The 14,072-nt window shown below is 35.2% G+C and overlaps 1 protein-coding gene across 7 annotated transcripts in view; it reads right to left on the reverse strand.

Moving 5' to 3' along the window:
* Positions 1–14,072, reverse strand: part of LOC145267860 (uncharacterized) — a 2,055,798-nt gene that overhangs the window by 347,922 nt on the left and 1,693,804 nt on the right. For 6 of the 7 annotated variants that reach the window (XM_080123344.1, XM_080123412.1, XM_080123509.1 and 3 more), the window contains one exon: positions 183–259. The gene's annotated coding sequence lies outside the window, so the exon portion shown is untranslated. Of the gene's footprint in view, positions 1–182; positions 260–13,454; positions 13,519–14,072 lie in introns of those variants that run through there. The other variant, XM_080123689.1, reaches the window with a different exon arrangement.

Raw genomic sequence — 14,072 nt, forward strand, 5'->3', positions numbered from 1 at the left:
CCAACGCTGAGATTCCCGCTAGTATAAACACATATATATATTTTACTATTTGTGACTCTAATCCCACTACTAGTGGAGAGTACAACGTCTCTCTTGAAACACTTTTACACCTCTGTGAATAAAAGATGACATATATGAAAGTAAGGAAATATAAACCAACTGAAAGTAAATATATTACTCACCTGTGTATATTCATGAATTTTCTGAGAAGGGATGCTGGTAATAGTTTGTGATATTAGAACCAGTGAAGTTACCATTTCTGAAAATTTTAATGAAAATTTAAAATATATAAAAACTATTGTGATAATTAGTGTAAATTGTCGCTTAGTTCACACTCAACATTTACAAATATATTAGAAAAATCATGTTACCCTACGAATTAAAGACTACGTTATGATTCGATTGCTTAAAAGAGAAAAATGTGAATTGACAAGACAATACTGATAAAAAATATTAATGCTTTATAGAGCTTCGCGGCAATCACTGATTCCGGACAACACCAGTGGCATTGCAAGGCTAAGAAGAAGAATATTATTGTGCTAAATAAATTTGTAGGTGAAAGTTAATTATGTAATTATGTAAGTAGTTTAGTGATATATTTATATTTATATTTATAGATTAAGACTTTGAAATAAAATAAAAAATTATGAGTGACATTGACCACGCCACCTTTAGATAAGTGACAGGCAGTCACATAAAGGAGAATCCTCTTTTAATCGGCTATATACCCAGAAAATCAAAAACACGAAATTTTAAGAGTCTAAGAATTTTCGGCAAACCATTGTGACGTGAGGGAGCCTAATCCAACTCAGCCTAGAAATGGAGGCTGAAAAACAAATGATATCGATGCAGGCTCATGGGGTAAGATGAAAGAACTAGAATAAAAAATATATAAAATATAAAAACACTAATACAGATCTCAATATGTTTCACTCTCTTATAAATTGTCGTACATGCACATGCCATCTTCTACCCAACAAATGTGACCGGCACCGAATTAGACACCGGTCTATATAAAGAAAACTATGACCTCTCCTCTCAGATATCCTATTTTCTAATATGATCCTCGATTCACCACATGTGTTTTCGTTTTCTTCTTTGTTTTTTTTTATTATGCAATTTTCACCCCAAACAAGGCACAGTGCCACTTTGAAGCAGGGGGCTACTATTAGGGAATAATTTAGCGGGGTCATTATGAGGGGAGAAGAGTAGAAAGATGTTTGTTAACATTACACTTGAACTTCTGCATATCATTGCAGTTGGGAAAGCAGAATCACGGAAAGGAGTTCCACAGATCCGCAGGTCTGGGGAAGAAACTACTGGAGTAAAAGGCTTTCTTGCTTGTCGGGGGTAGTTACGTCGGGGAGGTACAAGTGTTTGCAGTTCGTGAGAGCATTCACCATTAAAGTATTTGTAGAACAGGCAGAGGGATGCAACATCTCGTCGATGGAACAGAGGCTGAAGCATAGATGACAGTTTAGGACCTATCAGGTTGGCGACTCTCTTTTGAACCCTGTCCAGGAGCAAGAGACAAGCAGAAGATGCACCAGCCCAGATATGACAACAGTACTCCATACATGGGCGAATGGTTGCCTTATAGAGGTATAGGATACTGTCAGGCGTAAGTAGTTTTCTAGCACGGTAGAGGGAGCCAACCTTCCTTGCAGCAGCATTTGCAATGGTCTCAATGTATCTATTCCTGTTCATATACCCTGTAAACGTTAGGCCGAGGAGTTTAAAAGAAGTACTTTCAGGCAATGTGTTCTTGGCCATTGCTATTGGTGGTAGAGAAGGTGTCTTGTAGTTATTGAAGGAAACAAGCTTAGTCTTAACAGCATTGAATGTGACCAATCATTTTTGTCCCCATTCCACTACGGATTGGAGGTCATCCTCTAGTGTCTGTGTCATTTCCTTGGGTATGTGTTCATTTGTTGTCCCCTCATATCTGTTATAGAGAGTGGTGTCATCGGCAAATATACCAATCTCCCAAACAATTTTATCAGGGAGGTCATTTATGAATATCAGGAATAATAGAGGTCCAATGATAGACCCCTGAGGTACTCCCGCATTTATGTCATATTGTTTAGATGTACGACCGTCGAGGACAACTTTGATTTTTCTATTACTTAAGAATGATTTAATTACATTATGAATTCTTCCAGTGATTCAATATGATCTAATTTTCCTTAGAAGACTATCGTGCCATACGCTGTCAAAAGCCTTATATATATCAAGGGCCACCGCTCTACCCTCCCCTGTTTTGTCCAATGAACGGTATATTCCTTAAGAAACTACAGTTAAGATATCTGCTGTTGAACGGGCTTGCCTGAATCCATATTGTTTGTCGGTCAGGAGTTTAGCAGCTGTTAGGTGCTGGACTAGGGCTTGATTAACTAAGGACTCAAATATTTTGGCGAAAAGCGGGAGGAGGCTAATGGGGCGATAATTTAGTGGGGCAGTTCTTTCACCAGAATTCTTGAAGACTGGTACAACAGAGACGGTTTTCCAGCAGTCGGGAAAACAAGATTCGTTAAGGCATTTATTGTAAAGTTTGGACAGAACTGGATCAACCTCGGCAGACCATTTTTAATAGCACAGCCGGGATGAGATCTGGTCCACATGCTTTTGAGGTGTCTAGGTTTTTTTTATAATAGCATGTATCTGAGAAGGGGTGATTTTCAAATCGTCTAATGTGGCGTCTGTTCGCAGAGGAAAATCAGGGAGTGAGTGGTGTGCCGAGTTCAGTGTTGAGTTTGAGGCAAACTTACTGGCAAGCGGATTAGCCTTGTCAGTTGCCGTGCAAGCAACCTCATAATTGTTTGATAGTGGGGGAATAGTTGATTGTCCATTATTTACTACGCTGTTGTAGATTTTCCACAAATCCCGGATTCCTAATTTCTGTGCTTCGATGCGTTTTCTGGTTGTTTCAGAGTAATCTGTCTTAACTGTGTCTATCACTCTCTTACAATTATTTCTAGCTTCTATAAACTTCTGTTTATTTGAGCTGGACTTATGTCGGTTGAATCTGCGGAACGCATGCTGCCTTTGATAAATGGCAGCTGCACAAGCAGAAGTAAACCATTGGGAAGAGTCGGGCTTGCTATATAATTTCCGTGCGGGAACATGTGCGTCAATAACAGTTTTGAACCATTCAATGGTCTCATTTGCCCACTGTTCCGCTGGAAGAGTAAAGACATTTTGCCATGGGGCATCTCTAATGAGCTCCCTGATGGCTTCCCCATCAGCCTTTTTGTAATACCTCGTTGTTTTGAGCAGTGAGTCTTCAGTTTGGGGGCGAGAATTTAGGCTGATTTCTACCATTATCACAGCGTGGTCAGCATTCCAGAGTGGGCTGTGGGCATTAGTTGTACAGTCATATGGAACTGTTGTCAGAAATAGATCTAGAAGTGATGGTCTGGGAAACGTGTCGGAAATGTAACCAACTGAGATAGTGAATGGGGTATAGAGAAGCAATGTCTTTCGCTTCCAGCTTCGTCTGTGTGATTAGAGAATCCTAGCCAGTTACTGTGGTGGACATTGAAGTCACCAAATACATGTATTTGTGCGCTAGTATCGAGGGAGAGTGCTATATCTATGCTGTCTGAGACTTTGTTTATTAGCGTACTGTCTTGATTTGAGGGAGAGCGGTAGAGAAAATACAAGTAGCTAATATTGTGTTGCATATTTAGTCTGAAGCACATAAAGGCATGGTCTTCTGATTCTAGTTTTATTCCTCAAGTCAGGTGGAGGGTGTTTCGAATATAGACTTCAAGTCCATGCATATGTCTGTCCGAGTTCTTACGGTAGAGTGGGAGATAACAAGGCATGTAAAAGTGGTTAGAGGGAATGGAGGAGTGAAGGTTAGTTTCACTTAATACTAAGATATCCGGGGTGTTTACAAGGAGAAATGACTCAACATCATCTAAGTTAGTTCTAAGCCCGCGGATATTAGTAAATGCAAGCCTCAAGGGAGGAGCCAGGTTGGTTTTCTTTGAGTTTGGTCCTGGTTTAAACGTAACTTTTGCTTGAGCTGTCGTTTCATTTTATTTTATTTAAAAGTTTCAGTTAGGGTGAGTGAGTGAGTGAGGGGGTGCTGGACAAATAGTTGTGCAGAATACCAGACATGCAATACAAGAAGACTATCAGCTGTCCTCACCCACACGATTGTGGCCTCAGGAAAGCACGCCGGGGATGAGTGCAGGGTCCATTTCCATGCGCGACATGGCACTACAAACATCCCGATATTTTACAACTGTTGATGGAGCAGCCGCTCTAAGCGCTACCAAAGAGTTAGGGGTCCTGTACTATCAGTCGGAAACAACAGCCAGGAACTGTCAATCCGGTACCCTCAATCCATTAGGCAAAGCCAGCCCAGTCCAACTGCACCGACATATATGGCACTGAAGCACCCCACTGTGTCCAGTTTAGGAGGATGGGATGTGGCGGGGAAAAGCGGCGTTCATTTCCCTAGTCAGGAAATAAGGTCAACCACTGGGTGATTCAGACGAGTCCCTGTGATAGTACTACTACGCCTGGCCAATAGGCAAAGAAGGAGTATGAATGCCGGGCGATAGACAGAGCCTATCTCCTCCTTAAACAGTTTAGCTTTGCCAACCGGTTAGTTGTTTGAGTCACCAGCTCCAGGAAGGTTGTCGTCCAGGACTGAAGAGGCCACCCTCCCCTAGGTTTAGTTTAAGAGTTTTCCTTCTCCTAGACGGATAAGCTGGGAAGACCTACGGGTCCATTAGCTCCGAGGGGGTTCGCCCCGCGCCTGAGTCCTAATCCAGGTATTTCTGCGACCCCGCATCGTAGTTTATATTTATTGGTTATTTAGAATATCTCCTGAAAAAAATCGGGCATTAAGGTTAACTTCTACAGAAAATTTTCACTCCTCAAACGTGGTTAAAAAAGGACATTACTATGCTTTCCATTTTCATTTTTACTGGGAGAGGGTATAGGTAAAAATTCATGCAGTGGAAGCAGCTAAATTTGCTACAATATTGGATTGAGAGAGACGAGGTAATGTATGGTTAGATGTAGTTTTGTAAGTTTAGGAATGTATGGTTAGATATGGTTTAGTAGGTTTAGGAATGTATGGTTAGATATGGTTTAGTAGGTTTAGGATTAGGATAAAGTGTCCGAGTATGATTTACTTGCTATTAGAAATTCTGATTTGGCGTTCAAACCGAATATTTAGTAAGATAAGGTATGCTCAGTATAGATGCAAGAGAACATTTGATATGGAGTACAGTTATACCTGATAAATATAGGTTATTGCATATTCTGTAAGTATAGTTAAATATAGATGGATGGATAAGTAGTATTGTATACGAATGCATGGAATTTTAGACTATTTCAGTAAGTTGCCTTTAGATTACAACGAAGGAGAATGACTTCTCCTTTCTCTTAATATCCAGAAGTTTTTATTTCAATGAGTGCCGGTTTAGTTTGTGTAATAATTATTGCAATACTATCTCTTAACAAAGAGATATTAATGGTTGCTGTTCATTATAGATTACTTTAAGTCTATGTATAGGACTATGGCTAGTAAGTATTTACTTAGAAGCTTGGTTATGAGTTATAATCAGGAGCATGCCTTGAAAATTTTAGGTGTTAATGGGTATCGATTTACGAGTATGTTAGGGTCAAGGGCGGAGAGCAAGGACCCCTCTAAGTTGCGTGAAACGGATTAGGTTTAGTGGCAACTTGGGAAATAGAGCAGTTTGATGTGTTAGGGATCAGGAGAAAGAGAATTTAAGTAAAAAATAAAAAGGTTTGCCATGCAAAACAGACAAGACAGTCATCTTGGAGGTAAAGTATCTATAGGAGGTACTTAGTATGCAAGCAGCAGTATTTTGCAGTTTTGAGAGGAATTTTAGGTACAATAGTTTCATGGTTTATTGTACACGTCCGTAGTCTAGGTCAGGGATGAAGCACTTCTAATATTGCAACTAGGTTTATCTAATTTTAAAAGTAGTTGAATAGAGTATTATGAGCTGTTCTACTAAGCTTAAGGATTGCTTGTCATTGCTTTCTTACTATTATTTTGCTTCAAGCTTATATTAAGACTTAGTTTATTTCTTAAATATAAACGTATGCCATCTTATTCTATTTATTGCATTTTACTTTAAAATATCAAACTGAACAAACTAGTAAAATAACAGACAACTATAGATATAATAGAAAATAGAAAAAAAGATAAAACAGTTCCTTATCTAAAATAGTCACACCACTGCCTACTAATTAGAATAGGAAGACAAAATATAGATATAAACAATATGGAATATATACTGCCCTGTTTAAATATATACGAGCCATCTCTGTTGTAAATAACGCTTTCAATCGGCTAAAATACACACACTGTAAATGAACTGCAAATACAGTTATACATAATATTGAAAACCTAGTTTTGGTTGCATCACACACCACGTACACTAAAGTTTGCTGTCAGCACATATACTTGGCCTAAATTCGCTCGAGAGATTAGAATTTAAACTGAATCGTTGATATTGTATGAACTTGGAAAAAAGTTAACTGGGCATACAATTCCGCTTTAGATATAATACAAACATTGCTCAGTAAGTCTTTTTATATGAAGTTTACATGGTAAGTATTGTGCAATAAGATCACATGCACAATTCTAATGCACTAAACAACAAACTCTACTAATTCATATATAATTTGTGTTATGGAAAGTACTTGCTGCTTATTTTGAGAACTCTAAATTTTGACCAATTTTTATTAGTATATATCTAAATAGTTTAGATATATTTGCTATTTTATCTTTCATATCTCGGAAAATATATGTACACCAAAATAAATAAAAATATGATCTCAGTACATGTGCTAGTATATATGTAATAAATACCTGCACAATACTTCTATAAACGTATTGCGTACAAATATAAAGGAACCATGTTGATTTGAAAAGTTCAAATGATGCACCGATTTTCTAAGTTCACAGATAAACAGCATAAAAATATAAGATGCTTCATCTCTAATATTGCGATAACATATGAAAAAGCACATATTGCAAATAATACAAATGCTCATGATTAACCTAGAAAATATAGGATATTACTTGTTAAGCATTTACGTATATGCTTAGGTAAGTATTATACTTTAAAGTATTTAATTTAGAGATATTGAACAAGTGTAATTTTATTCGCTCTTTATAACTTATGAACTGGGTTATCTTTATTGATTACATTTTAGTTCATAAATTGTTTTAACTTATCGTATTATATTCATAAATTTATGGCCGGCATTTCTTAGGTGTATCTTTGGAGATTCCTTAAGTTTTCTGGCGAACAGGTTTATTGCCTACAATTTTGAAGGGAGGTACTAGAATAATATAATATCGGAATGTAGCATAGTTCTGTCAGCAATGAATAGAATACTTAAGTGATTTCCATTAGACTTTAAGTATCGCCCTAACATTCAACCTCTGGAAAAGTATAACTTTCCGTGCAATACATCTACCTACACCTTTGAATATACTGTGCCTCTACAAGATTGCCATTCTTCCATGTACTGAGTATTGCAGCAACACCCTGGTTGCAGAATCGAATCTGTCGCTCTTTCCCATTCACAAAAAAGGCGAGATGCTAAAACGTTTCACGTTATCTCTTAAACTCCCACTTCTTAAACAACACTGAAATGTTCAACACATTTGCCTTTTTACAAGAATAGTATTCTACTCAAATGATCTTCAAGTACTCGCACACCTTCACCGTAAATGATCCAGACTAAGCCAAACGGTAGCCTCTACATTGTTGATTCCTACATACAGGAAAGCCTTCAAAAAAGAAGTTTCTTCCATCGAACTCTTAGACTTTCAGAACTCTGTCCGAGGCTTTCCTTCTTTTACTCTACTCACACTCAGAGGTTCAATTTACTGCCACGCTATTTACGATGTATGCTTGAAAATGTGCCCCTAACTAGAAGCCGTATTCGTCAAAGTGGTATTGCGTCTTGCTTGGGGTGAACAAACAGTAATAAAATGAATTTCATAAAACACTTCATACACGACGTCTTGCATTATTTATCACTTGCCATATTAAAGAGGCATATAAATATGCATGGTGCTATATATTTTGTACTACGGGTGCAATTTCTCAAGCAGAACAGTTTATTCCATACACAATTACGATAACAATATTTACAACCCCTTTATTATATAATAATTGCAACAGATGTACTTAAAACCAAATAAGTGTATGACCCCGTATAATTCATTGCTATTAATCATAAACGATTATGGAATATCTAAAAGTCTAAAGTACGAATTTTTTCCTCTATTCTTAGAGAGGATTATACCGGGCAATCTCATTAACATATTTATATTTATGTCCGATATAAATGCTGTATAATAATAGTATCAAATTCTTCTATGTTGTCTGGTTATGACAAGCGTAATAAATAATAGAGAATAAATATCTGAAGAATATTGGTAATTATCGTAAAAATTTTAATATGACTAGATATGCCCTTTATGAAGATATATTATTCGACATGAATCCCTAGGTCATCTGTTTTTTTCAGGTCAATTTAAAAAGAGACAACATTATTGATTGATTGTATTTTTGATCTTAATGATCGATGCATCTTTTTAAACCTTTCCATATGAAACTTCATGTCATTTCTTTCCGTATGATCTCGGTATATCATTTTGCAATAACATATTCTTGTTGTGGAAATTACAATAACGAAAAGTTATGCGAAATGGTATAAAACCGTCAGTGTGTCAAGGTCAAATCCTGTTCCTTCCACTGATCTACATTCATTTAGTCTATTCGTTATCATACGTATAACCTGATTGATAGCAGTAAACGCTATGATATGAGTTAGTTGTTGATAGTGTAATACGAATAGCATGAAGTAATCAGATAATTTAGAAGGGAATGAACAGCTTTATTAATAACTTATTAGGCGTAGGTTCTTATTGTTTAACATGTATAAATTGCCACAGAGCACCGTCTTTATACTATAAAGTGCACAACACTATATCTGTAAAGTTTCTGTCATGCGTAAGTCTACTTCTTTGGAGCATATATTTGCATGGACATGAGAGAAAAAAAAACTACATCTATCGTTATTACTGAATCGACAGACTACGCATTAAAAGAACACATAGCAATAAAATAATAACACACAGAAATAGAATAAGCATTGGTAAGTAAATAGGGAAATCTACATAATTTAAACATTTTCAGGAACCACAAGCGCCATTACAAATTTTATTTCCCCTTGGCGATGCTGAATCCAACCGACACAGCGAAGTTAAATAGGGAAAACCAATACAAATAAAACACGAATATTAAGAATAATGTTACTATTTACGATGAATGAAAAAAGTTTAGACAACGGAGGCTAAACGAACAACAAAGGCTTCGATCGGGAGCAAGAATACAAAATTCAACATTGCCCGTGCGCTTGGTGATTTTCTTCGTACTATCTTTTTTTATGATTCGATTCCGTTGCTTCTCATAATTATAAGTATTAGAAGATAATCGTGAAAGTCTTGGGTCTTTTAGCACCGATCAATTCACCTTCAAGAGCAAATAGACTTTTATGCCAAGTTAAATGTCAATAAAACCCAGAGAAGTCATTATAATTGTTATTAGAAAATAAATATAGCATATAACCGATAAATATGCATGATGAGTTCACATTATGACAACAATATCGAATTTAATTCAATTTCTCATTTAATAAGCGATTCACTTTATTTCGATGTCGCTATTAGAAACACGTATGTTAACTCGTCTTTAGAATAACCCTCCTGTACATATGCAGGTATAATGAGATTACGAGAAAAACTGGTTCTTTTTGGTGACATATAGCATATATATCTAAGTTATAAAGGTATTTACCTGTTTGCATTGATATACTTTTTTCCAACCTAGCATAAAATCTCATGTGCCATCATTAATTATAGACGTTGTTTACGAAATGTTGTGTTGGGACACAGTGAACAAAAGACATATGCGAATATTTAAGGAAATCCTAATACTTTCCAATTATAATGCATTTATGTAAAACATATGTAGCACACAAGTTATTAGGTGTTGTGAGTTCCCCAAATATTCAACATAAATATTATCGTCGGGAAAATAAAAGAGAAAACAAAATACATTGCGTGCAGCTATTTGGACGCAGATATCATGCTTACGTTAGTAGGCGGTAATCAAAAGTGAATATTATTTACTACACAGTGTCAGTTAGCATATGCCGTAACTGCTTTCTGAAATGTAGACCGTAATGTGTGTTTAGTATGGTAAGAAATTATGATAAACATTTTTGTCAATGTGTTCGTATGCCCGCTAAAAACTTTCGTCAGCCGAATCAGACCGGGTGCAAATTGGTACCATCGTTTATTGCGATCCTTAGGATGCATACTATGTGAAAATTAGTATAAATAATCGATTCTGTGATGGCAAACTGGACAATTGCAAGGGGACACTTTTCGTTTCGGGATTTTCGCAAGTCACACACACGTAACAAATAAAAGTATGCTTAAAAGCGTTATATTTCTAGGTCAAGATGTCATAAGACTCGTAGTTCGCTGTCAACAGCGGGTATTGTTTTATGCTGCACACAAAAACTCGTTGGTTTTTTTATTGAAAGAAAAGTTGTTGTAATTCATTTATATTAAAGGTAGTTCCAGCACAAGGACTGCCGAAATATATGGGGAGTGAGTTTTCACCTACTTCTGTGTGTTGTTCAATATCTTTAGTATTACAGTAATTTAAAAATCGAACTTTTTGTCATCCCGGGAAATGCCGGATATCCATGCTAGTATGTTAATTTCATTTTTTATTTCGGACTATTAGTCTCATCTTATCTTTTTATTGGTGCACAACGTTTCGGCCAACTTCCTCTGGCCTTCGTCAGGTGTTAACCGCGACGGATAGGAACTTCGAATCTCCTAACTGCATTCTCAGCCATCACTGCCATCCGTAGTTGTTGTCGTCTCACCACATTTTTGACCAATTACCTCTGGCACGCTTTGGGTGGGATTGAAACCGCTATCTTCAGACAATGTTCATCTGGAACCGTAGAGATTCAACGTCTCTATCAACTGCGCCCCGAAGGGCGATCAAGGTTGGATTCTTTGATCTTATACATCCACATTTATTTATTATCTGATCTTCCATAGAAAAAAAAAATAAATAAATAAAATTAACATACAATGCTCATCTCAAAAAAAAAAATAAAAATAAAAAATAAAAAATTCCAATAAGGAATAATATATATATATATATATATATATATATATATATATATATATATATATCCATGCTAGTAGTTAAGATATTCTTCCTACAAGTATTTAGAAATAATCGCTTTTTGTTTACAGGTACGATGCTGGGTCATTATATAATATATTTTCGACAAATGATAAAATCAGTTTGTATTATAGAATGTTCTGTTTGACCCTGCGTTATAGCTATTAAGAGCGTTAGATATCGCAGAATTTGCATTTCTAATAAGATTCCAAGTTAAACGACAGTTTCCGTGCTGTATAGGCAAACTTTGTGTGTAATTTTTACTGACACCCATTAAGGGTTTTCACATAAGCCATTAATCATATTTCTATCTGTCGCAAAGTGTAATGTTCTGAACAAAACCTAAACCCTTGTGAATTTAGACTTTTAAAATGTTCGTTTTAATGGGGGGGATTAGCTTAAAATTATATTGTTTCATTTTTGATGATGAAAGCAAGCGTCTTCTATTTGTTTTTTTTTTGTTTTTACTTCTGTTTCAGTGTCTATATGTTCGGTTTGCGTCTCTACAAATCTCTGAATTCAAGAGTTTTCATTAATATTTAAAACATTACTCTCAATATCTTCTCAACTATTATCCTGATTTCAATCTCTCATATTATGTTAGATGTTACGTTATTTTATATATTAATATTGTTGTATTGCCGTTTTTTTCACCTTCCATGTCGCTTTTAGAGTTATGGCCATTTCCGCGTATTTGGTTCATTTCACTATCTTTTTATATTCACCGTGTGGTGTGCTACTACGGCGAGATTAATGATATCGCATAACCTGTCCCTTTAGTAAAACCTTATGTCATTCGATTATCCTGATTGGACGGGATTATATGTTTGTATACCAATGCCAATAGGGTATTGTAATTTCGGTTTACAAGTACTGCAACCGGTTAGTGTTCGTTCAATTAAACTGTTGTTCAAAATGTAGTTGTTTGCACAATTCTTTTCTCTACTTGATCGATCCTATATTAGCCATGGGCGAGTTCGCTGCATTTACTTACAATGGATTTTACTATTTCAGCTTTTTCGTACACAGTCTGTTCATAGCGGAGACACAATATATGATTTTTTTGGCAATTAAATTTATATATTGAATCTGTATTTGATTTAATTAAAATAGAGTCAGCAGTTAACATTTAAATTGATAGTTAAATGATATCCTGTCAAAAGCTGGGTTGGTCAGATTTCACACGTAAAAATTATTTTTATATACCCTTAATTTATTCTATTGAATATCGTAATGAAACCAAGGTATTAATATATTTACTAAAACGCACTTTATGTAAATACATTGTTTAATCCCAAATTCTGGGATGAAGAAGTAAAGTTATAATACAGTATACATGTACGTTGAAGGCGGTGTTATTTTTATTATTTGGAGCCAAATAGAAGATAAAGATGCACACATTATTAACACAATGTAAAATAACAGACCCGCCCCTTCTATTGCATAATATATATATATAGAGAGAGCTAGTTAGTAATTTATAAAATATATATGGCGATTAAGCTACACTGACTATTCCGCGTTTCATCCACTCTAGGACTCCTCAGGCTTATGCGCATAAGGCTGAGGAGTCCTAGAGTGAGTGAAACGCGGAATATTCAGTGTAGCTTAATCGCCATATATATATATATATATATATATATATATATATATATATATATATATAGTGACCATACGCAAATACATAGCTATTATGTTTACTAGTATACATATCGATACATGCTCCATTAAGATAACTTGGCGGCAAATAGAAATAGACAAATCTCTAGGTAGTGACGATTAACTGCTAGTTCCTTAGATAAAAATGGAGAATAACAATATAGTAATACAGATGTCGCATAGATTTGCGAGCAAAAAGTAGTTTCTGGCCAGTTTCCCTTTAGGAGCAATAACAACGTGATATTTCTAACACACTAAAAAGACACAAAGGAAATGTTACGTCGATGTTTGCCACCGGCGTCTCTAAGTTATATCATTTTACTTGCTAGCCATATGTAAAAAAAAAAATTTTTTCGTTTCAAGTAAAAGTACTTTCTGAATAAACACCTTTAAACATGTTGCCATTTCGAAAACAGTTATATTTTGAACTATTTTTCTTCTATTATTATTTTTAACTATTTTTTTTCCTTTCATATTTTTTCTTGCTGAAATAATTTATCTTACTCCCTGCTTTGCACGGGTTGGACACATCTTCATCAGGTCTCAGGCTTCCGTTTGCGGATGTGGAGATCTTGTTTGCATTACTCGATGTTATATCTGTATGTAAAAGTGAATAGTAAATAACATTTACCTTTTATTCAGACAAAATAAATGCAAACAGTAATAAATTCGACATATATATTATATAAAATGTACACAAAAATCATTGATAAACAGATTTAGGAATTAAAAATTTTACTCAGAATTTATTTTATTAAATGGCATGATTTATAATAGAGTAATACTGATGATTGCTTGGAATTCGCGAACAACTTATAACCAACAAATAACTATAAGATTGTAGTTAACTTTACATTAGATTAATAATTTCGGAATAGCTTCTTTAACGCACATAATAAACTTAATCCGAAGACATTTGAGTAAATGCAGCAGAATTTGTAATCAATGTTCTTATTATATGTTAGAAAAAACATGAATACGACAAAGGTTTACATTTATCTATTGTGAATATCAAATGCATATGATATGTGTACAGTAATACATCACAATGTCTCTAACATGTGTGACATACACACAAAAAATATATACATTTTTTTCCATTTTATGGATTTGAATTTTTTT

This window comes from Euprymna scolopes, chromosome 1, assembly GCF_053919585.1.
Source record: "Euprymna scolopes isolate OS-2025 chromosome 1, ASM5391958v1, whole genome shotgun sequence".
NCBI lineage: Eukaryota > Metazoa > Mollusca > Cephalopoda > Sepiida > Sepiolidae > Euprymna > Euprymna scolopes.